Source organism: Meleagris gallopavo, chromosome 10 (genome assembly GCF_000146605.3).
Source record: "Meleagris gallopavo isolate NT-WF06-2002-E0010 breed Aviagen turkey brand Nicholas breeding stock chromosome 10, Turkey_5.1, whole genome shotgun sequence".
NCBI classification, from domain to species: Eukaryota; Metazoa; Chordata; class Aves; order Galliformes; family Phasianidae; genus Meleagris; species Meleagris gallopavo.
The window spans coordinates 16,666,635-16,687,689 of NC_015020.2; positions in this window are offsets into that span (position 1 = coordinate 16,666,635).

Sequence of the window (21,055 nt, forward strand, 5' to 3'; positions counted from 1 at the left end):
AATACTTGTTAGGACATTGTAGAGCTACTACATGCCAAAACTACCATAACTGTTTTCCCCTCCAGTTTTCCACGTATCTGGACACACTTGTTCTTTATCCAGATGTCTTTCATTACCAAGATAATTCTCTGAACATATGTAACAGTGCCTAGAAATGCCACCTGAAATTGGAATATCAAGTTTTGAAAAGAGATTTTTATTTTATTTTATTAGTTTTTAATGAATTGTACTGTCTTTGACAGCAAATGAATACAGAGACTTTTATCAGCTATTTACCTAGCATATGTTTGCACATTTAGCTTTCACATGAGAGTCATGCTTCCTAATGGATAGGTACAGAACTGTAACCGAACATAATTCTACTTTAAGGAAGCCCTTTTAGATACTCTCACTGTCCTTAGGTACATTGAACATTTAAAGTAAAATAAAATAAAAAAATAATCAGTAGCAGTACCATCTCTATGATAGGAATAGAGACTTTAATAGCATTGATTATGTGCACGTAAACTGACAAAATATCCTGCTAAATGAACATGTAGATGTCCACCTTAGAGTATGAGCAGTTTATTGCCTTCATCACAGTTGGAATAATTACAGAGATTTACGTATGTGTGTAAGGGTATGTTTCATGCATAATAAGAGTCTACATCTCTTACTTGCTATCAGAGATTTTGATACACACTGAAGCAACATACAGTAGCACTAGATAAGTCCTCTGCTGTAACTCCTCCCCTTCTCTATGTTAGAGCATCCATGCAGAAATGTTTGAAAGAATCAGGGTGGCCACTGCTTGTCAGAGTCTTAGGCTGTTAGCTAAGAACATGCCAGAATTGGAAAGATCTTCTAAAGACAGGAATTTAACTAAGTTTAACTCAGTTGATTTTCACCCGAAACAAAAGTGACTACACCTGCCAACATCTTAGTTTCAGATTAAATTGTCTGCATTTGGTAAAATAAATCTAGTCTTTTTAAGATAGAAAGTATATATGTATATAAATATTTACAAGGGTTGCTCGGAAAGTAATGTCTTCTATTTTATTATGTTGGCTCATGAAGTCAGAGGTGGATGTTTGTGGAAGGCAGTAGAGGTTGAACCTTCCTACCAATATTCTGTTTTTACTGCTGTGCAACTGATGGCAACAGAGGGGCAGTCTGACAAAAGGACATCTAACATGAAAGTGTGTATAAAGTAAAGGTGTGTCACTGAATTCCTTCATGCAGAAGAACTGGCACCAAATGACATTCATCGATGCTTGCTGAACATTTGTGAAGAACAGTGAGGCAGTGGGTGATGTAGTTCAGCAGTGGTGATGCTGATGAGAAAGATAGGCCACATTCCAGATGGCCGTGCAATGCTTTCACAACATCAAATGAAGAGCGTCTCAATCAGCTCATTTGCACTAATTGGCAGATTATAATCAGGGAACTGTATATAGAGCTCAATATCAGCTTCAACTTGAAAACATTTGAAACAATGGTGGCAATGTTGGAATATTGCTAAGTTTGAGCCAGGAGGGTTCCACAAATTCTCATACAAGGAACAGAAAGAACACTGTGTCCGAGTTTGTTAGAACCTATTGAACTAATACAACACTGAAAATGACAGTTTCTTGCATCACATCTTTACTGGTGATAAGATCTGAAGTCAAAACAGCAGTCACTGGAGTGGCGATATGTGAATTCCCCATGAAAGTTGTTCAATACTGCTTTCAGCAGATAAAGTGAAGGGGATAGGAAAGGAGTGATTTTCTGATTTTTCTGGAACCCAAACAAACCTTCAAATCTGACCACTACATTGCAATCCTGACTGAGCGAAAGGCTTGAACTTTCAGAATTAGGCCAGAGAAGATGACAACTTCTCTCTTGCAATATGATAACACCAGGTACTATATCACTTTGTAGACCATGGAGTACATTGCCAGTCTTGGCTGGACTGTCCTATCACACACACCATGCAGCCTGGATTTGGCACTTTCTGGCTTCCATCTGTTTAGGCCAATGAAAAATAGATTGTGTGGGCAACATTTTCCTAGCAATACACCACCATAGCAGCTGTGAAAAAGTGGTTTACCTCTGCTGTTGCAGATTTTTATAAGTGCAGCGTGCAAGCTCTTGTTCATCACAGGTGAAAATGCATAGGTAATTGGTAGTGACTATGTTGAAAAATAGTGTTTTGTAGCTGAGAATTTGTTCTATCAAGATCAAGTAGTGTTATTGTGTTCTTTGATGTCATTTCCATGAAAATAATGGAGACATTACTTTTGGAGTGACCTTTGTGTGATGTGTATATGTACTTGCACAAAATGATATGTAAATCTGTTTTGCCATAGTGAAGCTAGATTAAAAACATTCTGTAGAAGCATACATCACAGGAACAGAAGCTGAAATAAGAATCCATCGAAATTCATGCCTCCAGAGTTTATACATTTTCAGAAGTGTGGTGTTCTCTTTCAGACTGGTAAGCTGAGGTCTTTACTTGACAAAGATAATCCAGTGCCTCACCCTTAACCCCCTAAATTTAATTTTAAGTAAAATGCATATGCTTCTCTCTAGTGGTTACTTTTTAATTGTCTTGAATGTCCTAACTCTGTTAAAATATTTGGAGTTTCCAAGTTCAGTTGTACATAGAAAAAATTGCCAGTTTGCAAGCTGTAACTGAAGTCAGAGATTAGGTATTGATCTCAAAATAACATTACTGAGGATTGTGGGAGATCTTGTTCTGACAAGAAAGAATGACTTTTGAGGCCTCCAAAGATGCAAAATTCTTTCAATGATATGCATTAGTGCTAATCAGTATGTGCTGCCATGGTTCAGTAGAAGTCAGTGCTGAACTTCACAAAACTCTTTCAGCCTTTCCTCTCTAACTGTATAAATGTGAAAGTAACAATAAGTCTTGTTGACAATTACTTCCACATCTATTGGCAGTCAGTCAGGTGCAATGTGAACAGCATTGTGCACAATATGGGTAGCACAGCCAATAACTATTAACTATCTCCCTAGTTTCTCCTGTGACTTACAGAACATGTTATTTTTCCCCAGTGAGTATCCCTTTCAAATGTTGAATTAGTAATATTAGCACCAAATACTACTAATTTGTCCGCCAGGCTGTGTTTTTCCAAAGTGTTCACAATAGGGGCTGATAACTGCTTTGCAGTTCAGCAGAGCAAAGATGAAAATTCAGAAACTTTCTAAATCATTTGTATGAGACTTAAAGTAGGGTTGTGGAATTGTTTTTTTGTTTTGTTTTGTAACCACTAGAATATTCAGTATGTATGTTTAAAAAAAAAAAATTGGCATTTCAGCTTCACTCAGCAAGATACTTAACTACATGGTAATAGGAAGTATATATTTAGGTGCTTTGAAGAACCAGAGCTAGAAACATTTTTAATAGCATGAAATCCTTGTTCAAAGAACTCATTGTCAGGAGAACCTTTTTATTTTCAGATTTTAGTGGCTAGCTTAAGTAATATTTATGAAGAAGTAAATCTCTCTGCTATAAATAACAATTTTCTATTGTACATAATGCATTCTTTGCTTGAACAGTTTTCATTGACATCAGTATGAAATCTGTGCAAATAATTTTGTAGCATATGAAACTGAAAATCACAAATGTTTGAAGGTTGATAGTGTTACTTTTCTAGTCAATTTTCTCGTGCAATTCTTACAAGCAAGTGCACAAATATTTTTATGTGAAAGCATACATACAGAAATATGTGAAAACATAAATAGATAGACCTGTATCTAATTTTTCATGAGTTTGTAGATATTCACCATTGGTAAAAGAATGGCATTCAGTAGACAATGGAGATTTGCTGTGGACATATGAGAAGTTCAGTCTGCCTCTTTCCTTTTATGATATGTCTTATTTTCAATGAATGATATGTAAGTAAGGGTCTGTTACAGATAAAACTGTCCATAGTTTTTCCCATTACAAGATTCACAAGAGGTCAGCATTATGTTGAGTTATTTAGTACATGGAGGGAAAGGTAACCAGTTTGGTGATTAGGGAAGTCCTTCTCAGTATAAAAACTTGAAGGAAGTTTGTGAATTGTGTGATTACGCAAAGGAGTTTTGTCCATATGTGTACAGCTCTCTTTTTTAAAGACAGAGGTTTTAATCTAATCAAGCATCGGATGGCATTACAGGAATTTTGACTGTAGAGAGAGCTTATGTTACTGAACAGCTTTGTTAGTTTTTTTCACTGCCTAGAAGTTTTCTCACTTCTAAGACCAGAAAGCTGTCTGTCACAAACTGGGAAGGGTGACTTCTGTGACTGTCAGTCATTTCTCAAATGAACTAATGATTCAATTCCAGTTTCTAAAGGAATCAGAGCAATCCTCAGTCTCCCTTGTCTGCAAGTCAAATATATGTGCTAGGTATTCAGCTGAATCATATGTGAATTTTTATAACATTTTAGGATGACTTTGTGCTGCTTTTATGAGTTCTAAAAGCTGTATTATAAGAAAACACATAATGTAGGAAGAATTGTATTTAGTTTCTGATAAATAAGTGTTGAATTAAAAAAATATATATTGGGAATGAGGTCTCTCAGGTAGGTTCTTTACTTGATTTACTTGATTTACTTGACTCTGGGCAAGTCGCTGGCAAACAGTTTTAGTGCTATATCAAATGGATATCTAAATCCATTCAGTTCCTAATGGGTTTGGTAATTTTGAGAGAAGAATGTTTCTCAGGGTTTCTGGAAATAAAATAAATTTGATTATTCTCTTAACTGTGTTCTGAGGTGCTTAACACTTAGTTCCCTGGAGCCTTTATGTATATTGTGGAATTAAAACAATTTCTATTTATACCTCTTTGGCACGGTTAGCAAATACTAAAACAGTGTAGTGTCCTTCCATGGACTTCTACTAGAAGGAATATAGTATTCCTTGCAGAATATATTAGCTACTACCTGTTTCTTTTATTTTACTTGAATTTGGATTTAAAAAATATGTAGTTAAAGAAATTATCCATCACAAACAGAGCTGAAGCAATGATACTGGTTGTAAAATCCGCTTCTGAGCAAAAGTGTTATTTTTTATTGAAGTGAGTCTTCTGTTTTATGCTCAGCCATTGCCCTGTGTTTTAATTCCATCATAAAAATCACAAAAAATAATAATAGAAAAAAGGGGAAGAAAATGTTAGAGTATATGCTGTAAATGTTATGTTCACATATTTTTCCCCCACAAAGAACTGGAAACTGCTAAAAATGTTTATTTGTTTTAAAACTTTCAACTTTCGGAGATTATTGAAATACTAAATTACTAGCACTCAGGAGAACTAGATGATTGTTGTTCCACTTTTACAACAGAAACCAAATGATGGCATGGAAAAAAACAACAGTAGCAAATATTTTGAGTCTTAATTATCAGACTGAAAAAACAGATGAACAAAAGAGAGAAGGGAGGAAGGAACATGTAGAATAGTGAATGGAAGGACAAATATATTTTTTTAAAAATAAATAAAGCTTTGTCATGTTAAAAAAGAGAAACAGACTTAATTATTATTTTCTCTTCCTTCCATTTTGGGAGCTTTATCTGATACTATAACTTACAAAGAGCAATTATAAACAAATGGCGCCCAGCATGAATACCTCTCTGAGGTTTGATAGTCTCATCCTTGGCTCTTACATCAGCACAGTGATGTGTTACCCATTGGCAATTAGCATGACTAGGAGGGTAGAAGACAAGGCATGCAGTGATTTAAGCCTATAGCTTCTTTTATCTGCTCCATATGGAATTGCAACCTGGACAGTGGTATCAATCCATTAAAATAAAAGGCTCATTCCAAAGGAACCTGGCTAAATTAGTTAAAGTATTCTCCAATTCATGGAGAACAGCAGAGAATATGGAGATAATTTCCTAGAATAATCCAGAGAATTGCTTTATGCTTCTGATATAGATCGCTGGGGAAATAATTTAAAAGCATTTTTAAATATCTTCCATTTTCTATTATGAGCCTTTGGATTTCTACAGTTTGAGAGATGTGAGACATTGTGGCTTAGAAAACTAATTACAAAACATAAAAATGCTCAAGTCTGATGGAACAAATCAGACAGAAAAAAAAAATTTCCATACAGAAAGATCAATGTTGAAATGGAAGTTACAGTTTTTACATAAGTGTCTTCCTCTCAACATCTTTGTTATACATTCTCTTTGTTCCTGTTGGCTTACTAATTATCTGTGATTTTTTTTTAATGCCCCTTACACTGGGTTAATTTTGTCTAACTCGACAGCAGGGGTTTGTGTAATAATAATTCACATAGCAATGTCAATGATTAAAATCCTTTCATTAACATGGTACCTTAAAGATAACAAATGTGAAGCTTTTAGCTAACCCAATCTCTAGCCTCAGAAAGGCAGTTTTTGCAGAAAATAATAATTAAAAAAAATCCTTGTACCAATTTGCTTTTGCTAGCAGAACAAATGAGATCTTTGTTTGGGTGTATTACAAAAACAAAGTCATACCAATCAAAGAGCATTTATTATGAATACAATGGTGTAGCATGCTTCTTTTGACAAACGAATTCTAATAATATACTTGAAGTATACAAAACAAACATTCAGAAGTGCTAATTTTCTGGCGTTTTTTTTTTGTAAGACAGTACTGTCAAGTCACAGATAATCAACTGAGGGGTCAGAGTGCCTTGAGCTAAATGTTGTCAGAAATGCAGTGGAAGGTGCTTTGGGCTTGATACATCACCTCTCTTTGGCCTCCACAAGAATTTTAAAAAGGTTCATCTGTCAGGATAGAAGCATGGTTCAGTAATTAGGGACACAAGATAAAATAGTATTTTGGTTAGTTTTCATAAATGCTAAAACAACTGTTCTACGAGTGTGCTGTCTTTTCTGAAAAAAAAGAAAAAAAAGAAAAAAAAAATCTATCCAAAGACGTTCTAATGGTTCTTAAATTTCATTTTTAGGAAGAGCAAAAGATGTTTCCAGGATGAATTCATCTATATACAAATACCCTAAGTCATAAAAAAACGTGTCTTAGCAACAGCAGCAGTGCAACAACATTGAGTACACCAGTCTCATTCAAATCTCTCATTGTCTTCTCCCCTTCTTTTGCTGTGCTTTCACTTCTAAAACGTTGCTTTTGAAAACTAACATGTAGCGTGTCTATATATTCTACCATCCCACTGTAGCATACATCTCTTTTTAATGTCAAATAACATTTGTACAACTGCCAACTCATCTAGATAAACAAATCCTTCCTTTAATAATTTCATTGCAAAACCAGAACATTGTTCTAGACACTGTTTTATATTGTTTTGTACATTTTAAAACTGCTTTTCCCAGTGCAATAACAACTTCCATATCAAGTAAAGGGATCATGCTACAAAGACTCAAGCAAATCTGTGCCTTTATTTATGTAGATGCTGTATGCTTACTAAGCCTTCACTGTAGTAAGGTATTTAGCAGTTGATCAACACGAACAAATTTCTTCTGCAAGCTTAGCTGACAATTACAGTGGGTTGATATCTGAAAAGTTAGTTCAGTTTGTCTCTCTGCTGCCTCATGCACTCAAGTAAGTAATTCAAGAAGGAGGTCAGTGAATGGGTAGTTAGTGGGAACATTTAATGCAGCTGTAGCTTTTCTGTAATTTTTCTGTAGATAATTTCATATATTTTTGTCTTTAGTGCATTGCTGTTCCCATTGCTCTCATAAGTGGAAATAATTGCTTATATTTTTTTAAAGAAAAGAAACCAGAAGATAGCTCTGTAGAAAGCAAAGTCACTAAGCTGAGTACTAAAATTAATATAAATATGACTAAGTAAATTTTCATCCAATAAAGGCTTTAATATGAAATCTGAAATAATTGCTCTTGTATAAAAGATTGTCAGGGCAAAATTTCAGGATTTGATTTTCCCAGCTACAATGCAAAATCTGTAAAATTCATAACCCTGTGAACCTTGTGTATGTAAAATGAAATGGACAGTATCTTGTTATTTTTCCTCATACTATAGTTTATGGATAACAACAGTTTAGAAAATTTTGTAGCAGAGTTCTATAAGCTATAATCTTAGAACTCATCTGCAAAAAAAGTTATCTACAATAATCCATAGGGATTCTTGTTTTTCAGAATGTATCACAGCCTGAAAAGTGAGCATTTTTGTTCTCCAAATAGGCATGTTGTTGGAGTAGCCAAAGTTTGTTTGAGCTCCACTGGTGAGGTCTGTTGCTAACTGGATGCTTCCAGCACTCTGCTACTTCCAAGCAAATAACAAAGCAAAGCATGATGCTGAGACTTGCATAGTGGTAGGGCATCATATGGTAACAAGAGGAAGTTATAGAAGGTCAAAAAATATGTATAGACAATTAGCGAATGAGAAGAGAATGTACGTAGCACTGACATTTTTAATGCTGTTGTAACTAGGTGGATCTTATTATAATTATTTATTCTCTTATAGCACAAGTTTCCTAGACTTCTGTTTATATCATTAAATATTAGAAAAAGGAATTCATCAGCCCTGATAAGAGTCGAATCACTGTTTCTGCTTTGGCAGACAATGAAGAGCAAGCTCAAGACCCACAGATATAATCCTGGGAATATACTTTTAGAGCGCAGTTTGTATTATATCTGTTTACTATGGAAGTAGTATTTTCTAGTTGAATATTATGTTGGTTCTTTTATTTAGTATTCTTTAATCTTTTGAGAAGTTAGGAAAAAGATGTGTTTTATAGAATCGTTGCTGCTTCTTCATGGATATCCTTTCAGCTCTACATTTTGCTAATTTTCTCTTCCTTTTTTACCCATTCCAATATGTAGTGGATGCCTTACCCTTCCTTTAATAATAAACTCTTTCCAATCAATAAACTTCTAAAAGAAGTATATCTATCATGGATGAGCTTTGCTCAACTGAGGAAAGAGTGTATGTTCAGTAATGATTACTAATAAAAGCACCAAACTTATTCTCTTATGTATTTGGCTATATGCTCGTGTCAATTTCCATGGCAGGTAGAATGGCATATATGATAAAAGAGAGAAAAAAATCAAATTAAATTGTGCATATACAAATGCATGGATAAAGAGTAGATGAAGGATGTAGTTTTCTCCTAGAAAATATTTTCAAGCAGGTTTTCTCATTCCAGTATGAATGGGGAGTATCCTCTTGTACTGAACTGAGTGGAAATGTCTTGATTATATTTTTTATTGGGTTTATCACTGGTCTGATTGAAAAAGGGAAAAAAGGTGAAATAAGTAAATAAAAATAGCTGTGGAAATAGAAATAATTGTCAGTATTGTTCTTTGAAATGTCTGCTTATAGTTTAAGTGCTTCTAAGTGTAGTGGGCTTTTGTGGCTATGACCCACTGTGGGCCATAAGGGCCACCACAACCCTGGTGTTGCAGTTTGTCATGTTTTTTTATGAGCTCTTACTCAGAGAAATACGTTCTCCCCAGCCTTTAGCCATAGCCTATGAGTCTGGAACAAAAGCCTTGCATGTAATCAGAAAAGTAAAATTATACAAGAGAAAATTAATGGCCATTTCTATACATCAGTCTTTTCTACTAGGTCTGTAAACACTATGACCTCACCAAAGCTGAGTTACTCTTCATGCTCCTACTTCTGCCTGAAGCTCTGTAAGATTTTGCACATCTATAAATTTGGTCTAGGGAAAACATTTATGCAGCCAAAAGGCAGTGGTTGTGTAGGTCAGGATTTGGCCTCATAGATATGAAGAAAAACAGTTTATTCTTAGCCTGTATGTGTAAAAGCACCCTGACAACTACAGTTTGTATCTTGTCTTTGTGGTAGACTTTGGCACTGGTGAATCTTTTTGACCTCTTTCACTGTATTATGATGGTTGTTGCTCAGCTTGTGATCTAGGTGTGTCTTAAATCCAGGGAGAGATCACTGTCCCATTCTGATAGGCTTTGAAACAGCTGAAGAAAAATGCTGAAAGGGAGGGAGGCAAGATTTATAATGTAGTTTGGTGTAGCAAGAGAAGATTTTTTCTTATTTTGCTAGCCAAAATGTAAGGCTTTCTGCTTTATAGAACAAAAGAAGCAGACAGACTTGAAATCACTAGGTTAATCATTCTCAAATGTAACTCCCTGAAATATGTTTGAAGTAACTCTTTGCAGTTTCCACTAGGAAAAAAACTGCATTGCACAGAAATCCAGGTCACCAAGATGGAAACCACTTAACCCCAAGTTTTGGAAGGATTGTTTGATATCTGACTTTTATCTTTTTAAAAGAAGATATCAAATGTATCAAATTCATCTCTCACAAAAAAAAAAAAAGGAAAGAAGAGGTTCTATTGCAAATTCTAGCAGACACATCAATGATTTCTTGAAAATGACACTGTATTACTTATTTTGACAGTTGAGATTTTGTGTTTGTGATCCATCTATACTGTAGATATTGTTTTATTTTTGTGCATTGTTCAAAAAATCTTGGTGAGGTGAAGGAATTGGAAGCAGTGCTGACTTGCAAAAGTTAATAAATAATCAATACAGCCTTTTGCTGCAACCTTCAAGTTTACTACTGCTGAAATAATGAGCTACTTAAACTGTATCTGAGTACAACAGTATGGTTTAAATCACAGAAACACGTTCCTTTCATCATCAGTTGAAGATTTTGTTACTTAGTCTTGGACTGGAATATAAATGGGAGTTCATAATTAACTGATTATTGCAGAATTAGGTGACATTGAAGTGAATTTATTTTAATAAGCAGTACTACTTGCCCAAATGAAAAGCTTAGTTCTCCGAAGGACCTCCCGAAAAGAACTGGGAATAAGTTCTGTGCAACCAGTATCTTTTGTGTTAATTTATTTATGTAATTACCTATGGTTAAAGAATGTCAAAAATGTAGCAGAGTTAAATATGTCTTTAAAAACTTATATTAGAATGGGGTGTGGGGGGCAGGAAGAGAAAGGAAGACATAAATAAGCTATAGGAAATAACTTCAATTTTCAAGAAAGAGCTTATAAGAACACTCCGAATTTCTCAGGTTCAAAAGCTTACTTCAGTGTGGAATTCACTACTGGCTTTTATAAACACTATCTCATCTTCCTCAGCCCAGTTCATTTTTGTCTTGATTTTGCACAAGCAGATGGTAGGAACAAGCTTTGGAGTTCAGTTATGCTACTTTTAATGTGAGTGAGTTAACCCAAAATGAAGTGGACAATTTGTATCTGCCTTTTTCATCAGCTTCAACAATTTGTGGTCCCGTATTATGATGAGCCCTAGGTTAACCTAAGTCTTTCCCACAAAATCTTGTTGAAATCTAATCCACAATAACTTAGAAAGCTCTATGAAAAAGAAAAAATGCTGAGGTAGTAAATTATGCTTCTTGAACTCAGAATTACATAGATTACTCCTACTGACACTCAAGAGAACAAAACAGGCACATACATTCATGAGGCAGAATGAAGCATACGAAAGAAATAAATAGGTCCTACCAGTAACTACTTCTCTCAGTAATTTCCAACATCAGTAATTCAAATTCAATAGCAGTGTTTCAACTGGTAATTCTGGTAAATGATCCAACAATAAATCTTAGGGATGACCCTTGAAGAAACTTAAAAATTAGAGCAATTAAGAGGTCTTCCAAATGTATTTGAATACATTTCTGAATTTTATGTTAGCATGTTCATGTCAGTACAGATCACAGTAGATAATTTTATTGCAGAATACATTCCTCTAGAAAAAAAGAATCTCATATTCAGAGGATAGTATTAGAGTGGTCTTTCTTTTGCCTGGCTTCAGATAAATGGTGGTGATGATCTGATGATGGACATCAGCACAATGACAGAAAAAAAGGGACATATAAATGATCTTGAGTGTAATAAATGCTTGAGAATTTGATAATAACAATTTGAGAGTCAACAGGGAAGCTTGGCACGATGAAGTGTGGTGAATCAGGATGATCAAATGATTTTATTAGTTTGCTTTTATTAGTCAGATCTATTTCCATTTTTTTAATATGACCAAGAGAAAAAAAAAAGTAATTGTAATCAGTTTATCAAACACAACCCTGGCAGAGAGTATGCCACTGGTAACTTGATTTTGTCCTAAGTGAACACACAATGTTTTGACTAATCTTTGGCATCCAAGATCATTTCTGTCAGGAAGATAAGTCAGAGCAATAGTTTAGTTATTTTGTCTTGGTGTTTTATTTAAAATGATCTGAAAATACTGTTTCAGAGCCGATCTTGTTTCTGTTAGACATGGGACAAATGAAGCCTAAAAACTGAAAAATATCTTAATTTACCTTCAAACCCCAGAACGAGTCACAGTATAAGTTTAGTCAGTGTTCCTGCCCTTTCCATCTGTCACCTGAACTTCACCTAAAATAATCACGTACTCAGTGTGGGAGAAGGAATTATGTAACCATGATAGCTAATGCCTAAATCTTCCTCCCCAGAGCAATGATGAACAATTATAAACTATTCCAAATTATAGACAGTAGACACTGTGATGGAGATTTTTGTAGACTGGACTGAGACAATTACCAAATGAAGGAAAATATTATTATTTTATGAAATGTAACATTTTAATACATTGTGAAAAATGATGAGGGAATAATAAATGGAGGGCATAAAAAGAGCTAATAATAAAAAGGAACTTAGTGAGAAATCCCGCTGTCATATTTGCATTTACCCTGAAACTAATGCCGTGCACATTTTTGAATGCAAATAATTCACAAGAGGAAGCAAAATGAGGATGTTAATAATCATTTTTCCCTTAATGAGAAGCTGTACTTTGATTGAAAGGAGCTTTAAGGTGGCCTAAACTACGCCTAACAAAAGAGCTTTTTTTTTCCTTTTTTTTTTCTTGAGACTATTTAAAGGAATGTGTTAGAATAATATTCTGTCACTTAAGATCCCCAGCATTAACATTGTTATCACAAATCTTATTTCAAATTAAAAAAGACGTGTTAGGAAAATTATTCATTCCATATGGGATTTTCTTTTTCACTTTGGCTATTAACTTAAATGCTTTTTCTTGTGGAAACAGCTTAAGATTTTTTTAGGATGAATTTTCTTTTTTCTTTCCCTTTTTTCTTCTTTTTTAAAATTTCCTTTAAAAGACAGACTGTTATCTCTAGACTTTATAGCCAAAACTAGTTGTCTTGCTCATTCTTTTACCTGGTGAAATCTTGTCAGTCCAACTGGAATTGCCCTCCTAAATCAACTCTGGCATCTATCTTCTTTCTGTTGCTTAAAAACTTTTATGTATTTAATATAAAATACTTAATTAAAAGTAGGTTAATTCAGGCTTGGAAACACATTTTCTCCAGGTGGAATGCACAGTACCAGATATTAAGAATATGGAAATTACTTTGCATTGTACTAGAGACGGAAACACTCCACTAATTCATTGCCAGTATTGGTCAGCACCTTTTTATCCACTCAAGATAAGTCCAAAGTGAAAATAATTCTATTAAATTATACACATCTTCTATTAAAAGGAGACGCAACAAGGTTGTCCAATGTGGCTTGAATCCTGTCACTTTCCTCACAGAGTACTACAGAATCCTTCTCTGTGAGTCACTGTCTACATGTAGAAAACAAAGCAAACGTCCTCCTATGTCAGGAAATAATCCCATGTATGCTGGACAATAAAATTTTCTGCTAGGAATTATAGAAATCAACATTTGATTTCTTTTGATGAATTTGTTTTCACTCGGAATTTTGCAGACAGCCTGTTGCCTTTGAATGCTCCACATTCTGTGTTTTATGTGGATGATCATGGATATGTCATGTGATGCAGTTGCTCCTTGATTGCAACTTTAAATTTTATTTAATTTTAAACAGAAAAATATAAGAAATAAGAATATGACAGAGCAGATACAAATAGGAACAGTGTACAGGTCTTAATCTTCAAGATGAGGCTGAGTACAGGGCCTGCCCTCATAAGCCATGCCGTTTCCAGTCATATGGTATAAGAACCAGGAAATTTCCCTCTCTGCATACCTGGGGCAGCCATTTTATTTCAGCCACCATTTTATGGGAGTGGGCCTTATGTTCAGTTATCAAACATACAGATTTTCAAAAATAAAATTTCTCACAAAGTTTTGTGAGCTGAAACAATTCACTGGAATATTTAAGTGGAATCTAAGAGGACAAATAGAATTTAATTGTTTCACAAAATAAGAATAATTTGCACTAATTATGTTTTCTGCAGTGACCATTTAGCCATAGTATGCCTTTGCAGGGTATACAATTAATATACCATAATTAAAATGTACTATCTTTCTCACATTACCATTAATTAGCTTGCTTTGATGCTCCTTGTTACCCATCAACTGGTACTGGCATGACAGGACAGATAAGCTTTCCAAAGTAAACAGTGACTTAGTAATCTTTCTTATCATTGTACTGAATTAGTTTCTTTGTGAGCTGGGCCAAGTAATCATCTTGGCCCCTTCTGTATGCTAACATTACTCTCTGAAGTAATCTTCTGTTCCACATTTATAGCTTTTTAAGATTGCTCTATGCTATCTTGAATTTTGTCTTAGTTAATTCTCCCAAAAAATGCATGAAAATAATTTGATGATAAAAACGACTAAAGATTTTAACATATTTTTTAATTAGGAAAACATTTCTTTGATTCTTTCCCCTTTTCAGGCTTCTCATTAATGTTGCAGCATGATTATACCTTCACGTTGATCAACCAAAAATTGTCATCTCTAAAGGTGCAAAGCTTCCATTTTTCTTATGTTGTGTAGCATTAACTCCACAAGTAATAAAATTCTAATGCACTCAGTTGAATTACTCATTAAATCTTAGCCAACATTGAGAATGGCTGCATATCCACCTCAAGAACAGCTTCCAGTCATCTGAGTGAGCACTTATTTGGGATCTGATTCTCTACCAGATAGTCTGTCTTGAACTACGTATGCTAGATTTAACCACGAGATTGTGTGCGTAAGTACATGCATAAATCTTTGTTTGATGAAGGCCTTGCACATTGTAACTAGTGAAATGAAATTATTTGTCTTCTCTTAGGGATGTGGGTATTTATTTCTTTTAACAAGCATGTGTGATTTTTACAGCTTGGTATCTGATTATGTGTTACACTTAGAAAAATATTTTTTCATGGGGCTGTAAAATTGTGCTCAGTAACTTTTTGGTTTTATTTTATTAATGGTAGTATATAAGATTTTATATTTGTGGAATGGCTGCCCCAGCATTTGGCAACTTTTAACTGAAGCTTAATATGTTCACATTTAATACTTTGGTGTTTTTTTTCTAATGTGTGTCAGAATGCTGCTTATATATTCAGAGGTAATCATGCAAAATTCTATAAAAGAAATCATGGTATACAACATAGGATCATCTTTCTGTTTCATAGACTCAATCATAGAAAGCCTTGAGTTGGAAGGAGCTTTAAAGATCATCTGATTCCAGTCCCCTTGCAGGGGACAGGGTTGCCACCTGCTATATCAGACTGCTCAGTGCCCCATCCAATCTGACTTTGACTGCCTCCAGGGATGGTACATCCACAATTTCTCTGGGCAGCCTGTTCCAGTGCCTCATAACCCTCTGATTAAAAAATTTCTTTCTAATATTTAATCTAAATCCTCCACTCTTTTAGTTTAAAACTGTTCCCACTTGTCCTGTCACTGTCAGACCATGTAAAAAGTTGATCTCCTGCTTATAAGCTTCCTTTAAATACTGAAAGGCAGAAATGAGGTCTCCCTGGAGCCTTCTCTTCTCTAGACTGAACAAGCCCAGCTCCCTCAGCCTTTTTTCATAGGAAAGGTGCTCCAGCCCTCTGATAATCTCTGTGGCCCTTCTCTGGACCTGCTGCAAGAGCTTCCCATCCTTCTACTAGGGGTCTCATGCCTGGATTCAGTACTCCAGATGGGGCCTTAAGAGGGGGTAGAGTGGGGGAGAATAATTGCCTCCCTCTTGCTTCTGGGCACCCCTTTATTGACGCAGCCAGGATATGGTTGGTCTTCTTGGCTACAGGTGCACACTGTTGGCTTGTGTCAAGCTTTTCATCCACCAGGACCCCCAAGTCCTTCTCTATAGGGCTGCTCCCAGTCTGTAACTATATATCTGGAATTGCCATAACCCAAGTACAGCACCTCTCATCAGATTCATGTGGGCCCACTTTTCAAGCTTGTCCAAGTCTGCTAGGATGGCATCCCATTTTTCTGTTGTATGAACTGTAGCACTCAACTTAGTGTCTTCAGCAAACTTGCTGAAGGTGCACTCAATCCCATTATTCACACCATTGATAAAGATACTGAAGAGCATCAGTCCCAAGATAAACCCCTGGAGGACACCACTTGTCACCAGCCTCCAGCAGGACTTAGAGCAATTGACGACAATACCCAAGAGGTGACCACTTAACAAATTCCTTATCCACTGAATAGTCCACCTTTCAAATCTATATCTTTCCAGTTCAGAGGTAGACCATTTTTGCCTTTTTTGAAAATAATTAGTTGTAGCAGATAGACTTTAATGATGACAAGATTTGAATTTTCTTTATATATATTGTATATATAAATCTACATAAATATGTAAATATATTTACATATTTTCATCTGTGTATACTGTTACTTTATTGAAAAATTAGTGTTATTGCATAGCAATCTACAGTTTAAAAGAGGCTAAAATAAGACTTAAATTCCTACTAAAAGTGAATATGAAACTCAAAAAAATTGCAATCAAAAGAACTATAAAGTCATTGGCATGTACTCTCTGTGTATATCTTCAGCATTTCATTATCATTTGCAATTCACTGTCTCCTAGCTTTTATGTTTGTTCTCACACTGATTTTTATTTTTTTTTTTTCCTACTTGTGTGTTATTCTGTGTGATTAGGTGCACTTATTTTCAACATTTTTAGACAGTGATCATTTCAGTGGAAATATACCTAGGAATCTGTCACACATGGTACTTGTGTTTGGATTTTACTTTATGCCCTTTTCCACAACTTATGACCTTTCATGCAGGCTATTTTTCTCTCTCTGACCCCCAGAGCTTTGTCCCCATAAGACTTTTGAAGTTTTATACCTTCTGATCTCCAAAAAAGAATAGCAAGGGAGACAGAAACAATTCTTGGAGAAAATGTCACAGATATAATCTAGTTCCAGAGAAGAACTCTAATTTTTGTTTAGTTTTTGAGTGTATATGACTGAATATCAATCTCTATCTATCTCTGCTGAAGCAAATGCTGAATCTATTATTATCATATTTGCTAATTAAAATGCATTATTGCAGGTCTGCCTGCATCTGATAACTGATGGAAGGTTTGCATTCTGAGCTAAAAGCAAATTGCAACCACAAGTGGATATGATATTGCTATAAACTATTATTTACAATCACCCTCTGTTGAATCTCTGAAATTGGTTGAAGAGCAGTTGTACAGTGTATGTTCTCTAAGAATACTACATATTTATTAACGTATGTATAGAATATGGCAATGTTTTTTCCTGGGAAGTCTGGATTTGCAAGCACTGAAGGCAATTGAGAGAATAATTAATCATTCTTTCAACCATGTATTCCGTATATATGTATGTGCATGTGCATATAAATACACACACAAAACCCTTTTCTGTTAGCTATATTTTAAGTATTGGTAGTTAAAAATTGTTTCAGGCTAAGAATATCAAGAATATAGGGGGAGGAAATGTAAATTATTTCTAAGGCAGCCTCCTGATTCACAGTAATTGTTTTTATGGCTGAAAAGCAAACTTTTGACATCCCCAAGGTTAAAGATTGTCAACAAAGGAAAACTTTTAATGTATTAAAGGCCAATGCTTTTTAATGTGCTATGTAAAGTTATAATGCCTTAACATATACTATACAATGCATTTTCATTTGTGGAATGTGCACCACCTAGACGATCTATTATGAGTTAGTATTAGGATTTTTGTTTTCCCATTGACAGCCATTATCAGCAGAGAAGTCAATGGGCTCATCATCAAGAAAGGTAACAAAATAAGATATCATATAGCTTCATTTTCACTCCAGGACAGAAAATGGATTATATTAACTGTACCAAGAAAGTTTCTCTTTGAGCACTGGAGATTTTTAACTGAGTTTAGAAAGGTATGGAGGGATCTTCTAGATCTTGATTTCTCTGTATGAAACATCATACAGAATACTTTGCACTGGATCCCTATTGAGAGTGGTGGAATCACACTTTTCATTACTACTTATGGTAGGTGCAAGATAATGACTCAAGAAGAGTCACTGATACAGTTTGGGAAGCTTTGGTAAATTTCATATTGTTCTTTGCACAACAGACATCAGGACAAATGTTTATCAGGAAAAAAAAACCTGAGGGTTAAACAGAACTAAAGAGAAATTCAAGCATTTTTAAAACTGTTTTCTCCTGGGCATTGTTCCAGTTTTTGATTTTCATATGTCTACCAAAATTAAACGAGGTTGTAAACCTACCAGTCATTCTCTATCCATTATTTAATCTTTAACTCCTAACTTGAGAATTATTAATATTAATTATTAACATTAATAACATTAAATACTAGTCCTACAGTGTTAGCAGACTAGTAAATTGAAAAGATGTCTAAGAACTCTTATTATTAACCTTACTGAAATAATTTCAGTTAAAACTTGCAAAATACATGCTAATATTACAGTTCTGTTACTGGAGCTACCCAGTGATGAATAAGAATATTCAATATAATACCAGTTAAAATAAGATATAGAAAGGGATCTAATATCTCTACATTTATATATATATAATATTCTAGAGAAACAAGAATCCTATCATTTCTGTTTTGTTCCACAATTGATTAGTATAACAGTTTAGAGATATGCAGAGGAATTCAATTTTAGCAATGGTAAATTCTTTCTGGTAATTTGAGTTAGCTAACCAGTTAGTATATGCAGAGATCTGACCAAAATTAATTAAAGGTGTTTAATTTAAAAATTGAAATGAATTTCAGTGATTTTTGCTTATTATCTATGATGAGTGATTTTAGAACAGATAAATTAATGAATATCATAGAGGACAAATTAAAAACACATTCATTTCCTTTGTTCATGAAAGTTTATGTTCTTTCTTGAATGTACAATAGGCAGTACAGTATTTACTTGGTGTGAGTTGCTGCTTCTTGAAGTTTTGGTATCATGATGCTGAAACTAAATTGTAGAAACAATGGCTGTTTATTCATGGCACTATCATGCAGCTTCCTTTTTATCTTCAGCTGTTTACTCGTTTAGGAGGCATGAGGTGAAAGTGTATAAATGCAGAATTCATGTTCTATTTTTAAGGGAGGTATATTTTCACTTGTGGATTACCTTGTTCTGTTTTTCTTTCCCATCACAATAAAGATGTTTATCAAGGGCCTCAGGAGTTCATTCCTTCATAGAGGTAGCATGGTAAAAATTCATTCTATGAACATGCCATCTGCCCATATATGTAAAACAATACTGTAGTTCTTCTGATGCAAAATGTTTGAGCATTATTGACAGATTTCTCTTTAATCATAATTATGACATAGAATTTTTTATTCAACAACTATTTCAAATTAATCTAAACTGTGCCTAATATCTTTGCCCAAGTCTCTACATGTAAATGGCCATCAATCACGAAGTTGTTGCTTAAGTTTTTCTAGAGGCAATTCTTTCTGAGTTTGCCAAGGAAACTGGAAAAACAGTTCCTTAGTTGCTTAAATAATATAAATATTTTGTATTCAAAGCGATTCATGTATCAATGACCAGCTACATCATGATCATTAGATTATCTCCTCATGGACTACTTATACAATAGAGCATAATGTCAGGGAAGATTGGAGACCAATTTCAAGAGGCAGCTAATTCACTAGCATTATGAAATCCCAAGTTTTCTAGCATGAGTCATGAGCTCTTAGTACAGGTATGAAACATAATGACCACGGCATTTTCACTAGATATTTAAAAATGTGCTAGCTGTCTGTTCTTAGAATGAAATGACGAATAGTTCTATAAACACTAGAATAAAATATCTGACCATTACTGCATAAATAGCTGGCATTCTATCTACATTTTTGCACTTCCCCTTCGTTGAGGGAAGAATGTCTTTTGTCCTTTTGGAAATAAAGAATCCATTTTCTTTAACTGTAAACTAATTTTGATTTGTTGTCCTAAATCTTTTATTTTTCTGATTTACTACAGCCCCGAGACAATGTGGAGAAACAGTCTACAAATGTGTACTTTCAATCTTACCATGGGATGTGGGGGGAAGCATACGTTCCAGCTGGCAGCACTTCAGCTTTCGATTTGAAAGCCATGAGCTTTGTTCTAGCTCAGTTCTTAATTAACTGCATGTGTTGAGGTTAGTTGTCTCAAATGTCATTCATAGGCTCTAGTTCAATGGAAAGGCATACTTGGTATCACTGCATCTGGGGCTGGTTCCCTTACATTTTTATTACTGAACTCTATCTGTATTTTGTTTTTAATGAGAATAGTATTTATATAAAATAGGACATAATTTGATTTTCCTATGAAGAAAATTCTGTGTGATAAGGATAGGTAATAACCAATTAAGAGATGGAAAGATGGCTTTTGGGTGTGTGTGTGTGTGTGTGTGTGAATTTGAATTCTATCTTGGGTTTAATCCTACTAAAGAAGAAGGCAGGATTTGGGTTGTGGAAAAAGGGAATTGACAAGAATTCAGCAGGAGTCTTAGATACCTTCTTCTGTAATGACCTAGCCTAAAATCATTTCATTAATCTTTCATTCATGTTAGGAGTTAATTCAGAGTTCTACAAAACTGTGTTCTGTTTTAAAAAATCTATATTCTTAAAAAGTTTTCCAGAATGAGAATAAGAAAATATTATCCCAGAAATGTGCCAAGGCAGAGCAATCTTGCATTTTTTACTGTGTAAAATACTGACTGTATGAACTGTAACTTGCTGCATTCCTCTAGTTTGCATGGCTCATATCTGAGATGTTTTCTCAATTTAAAATAAATCTGCAATAAATTTTGTCTTTTTTGAGAATTTTACAGTCCAGTCATTTTTCCTTAATCAGCTCAAAAAGTATTCTTTTCTTTTAAATTTGATTTTTTTCTGGTTATATCTATTCTCCAACTTTACTCATAAAAGCTAGCTATAACTGGTATAAGATCAAATCACTCCT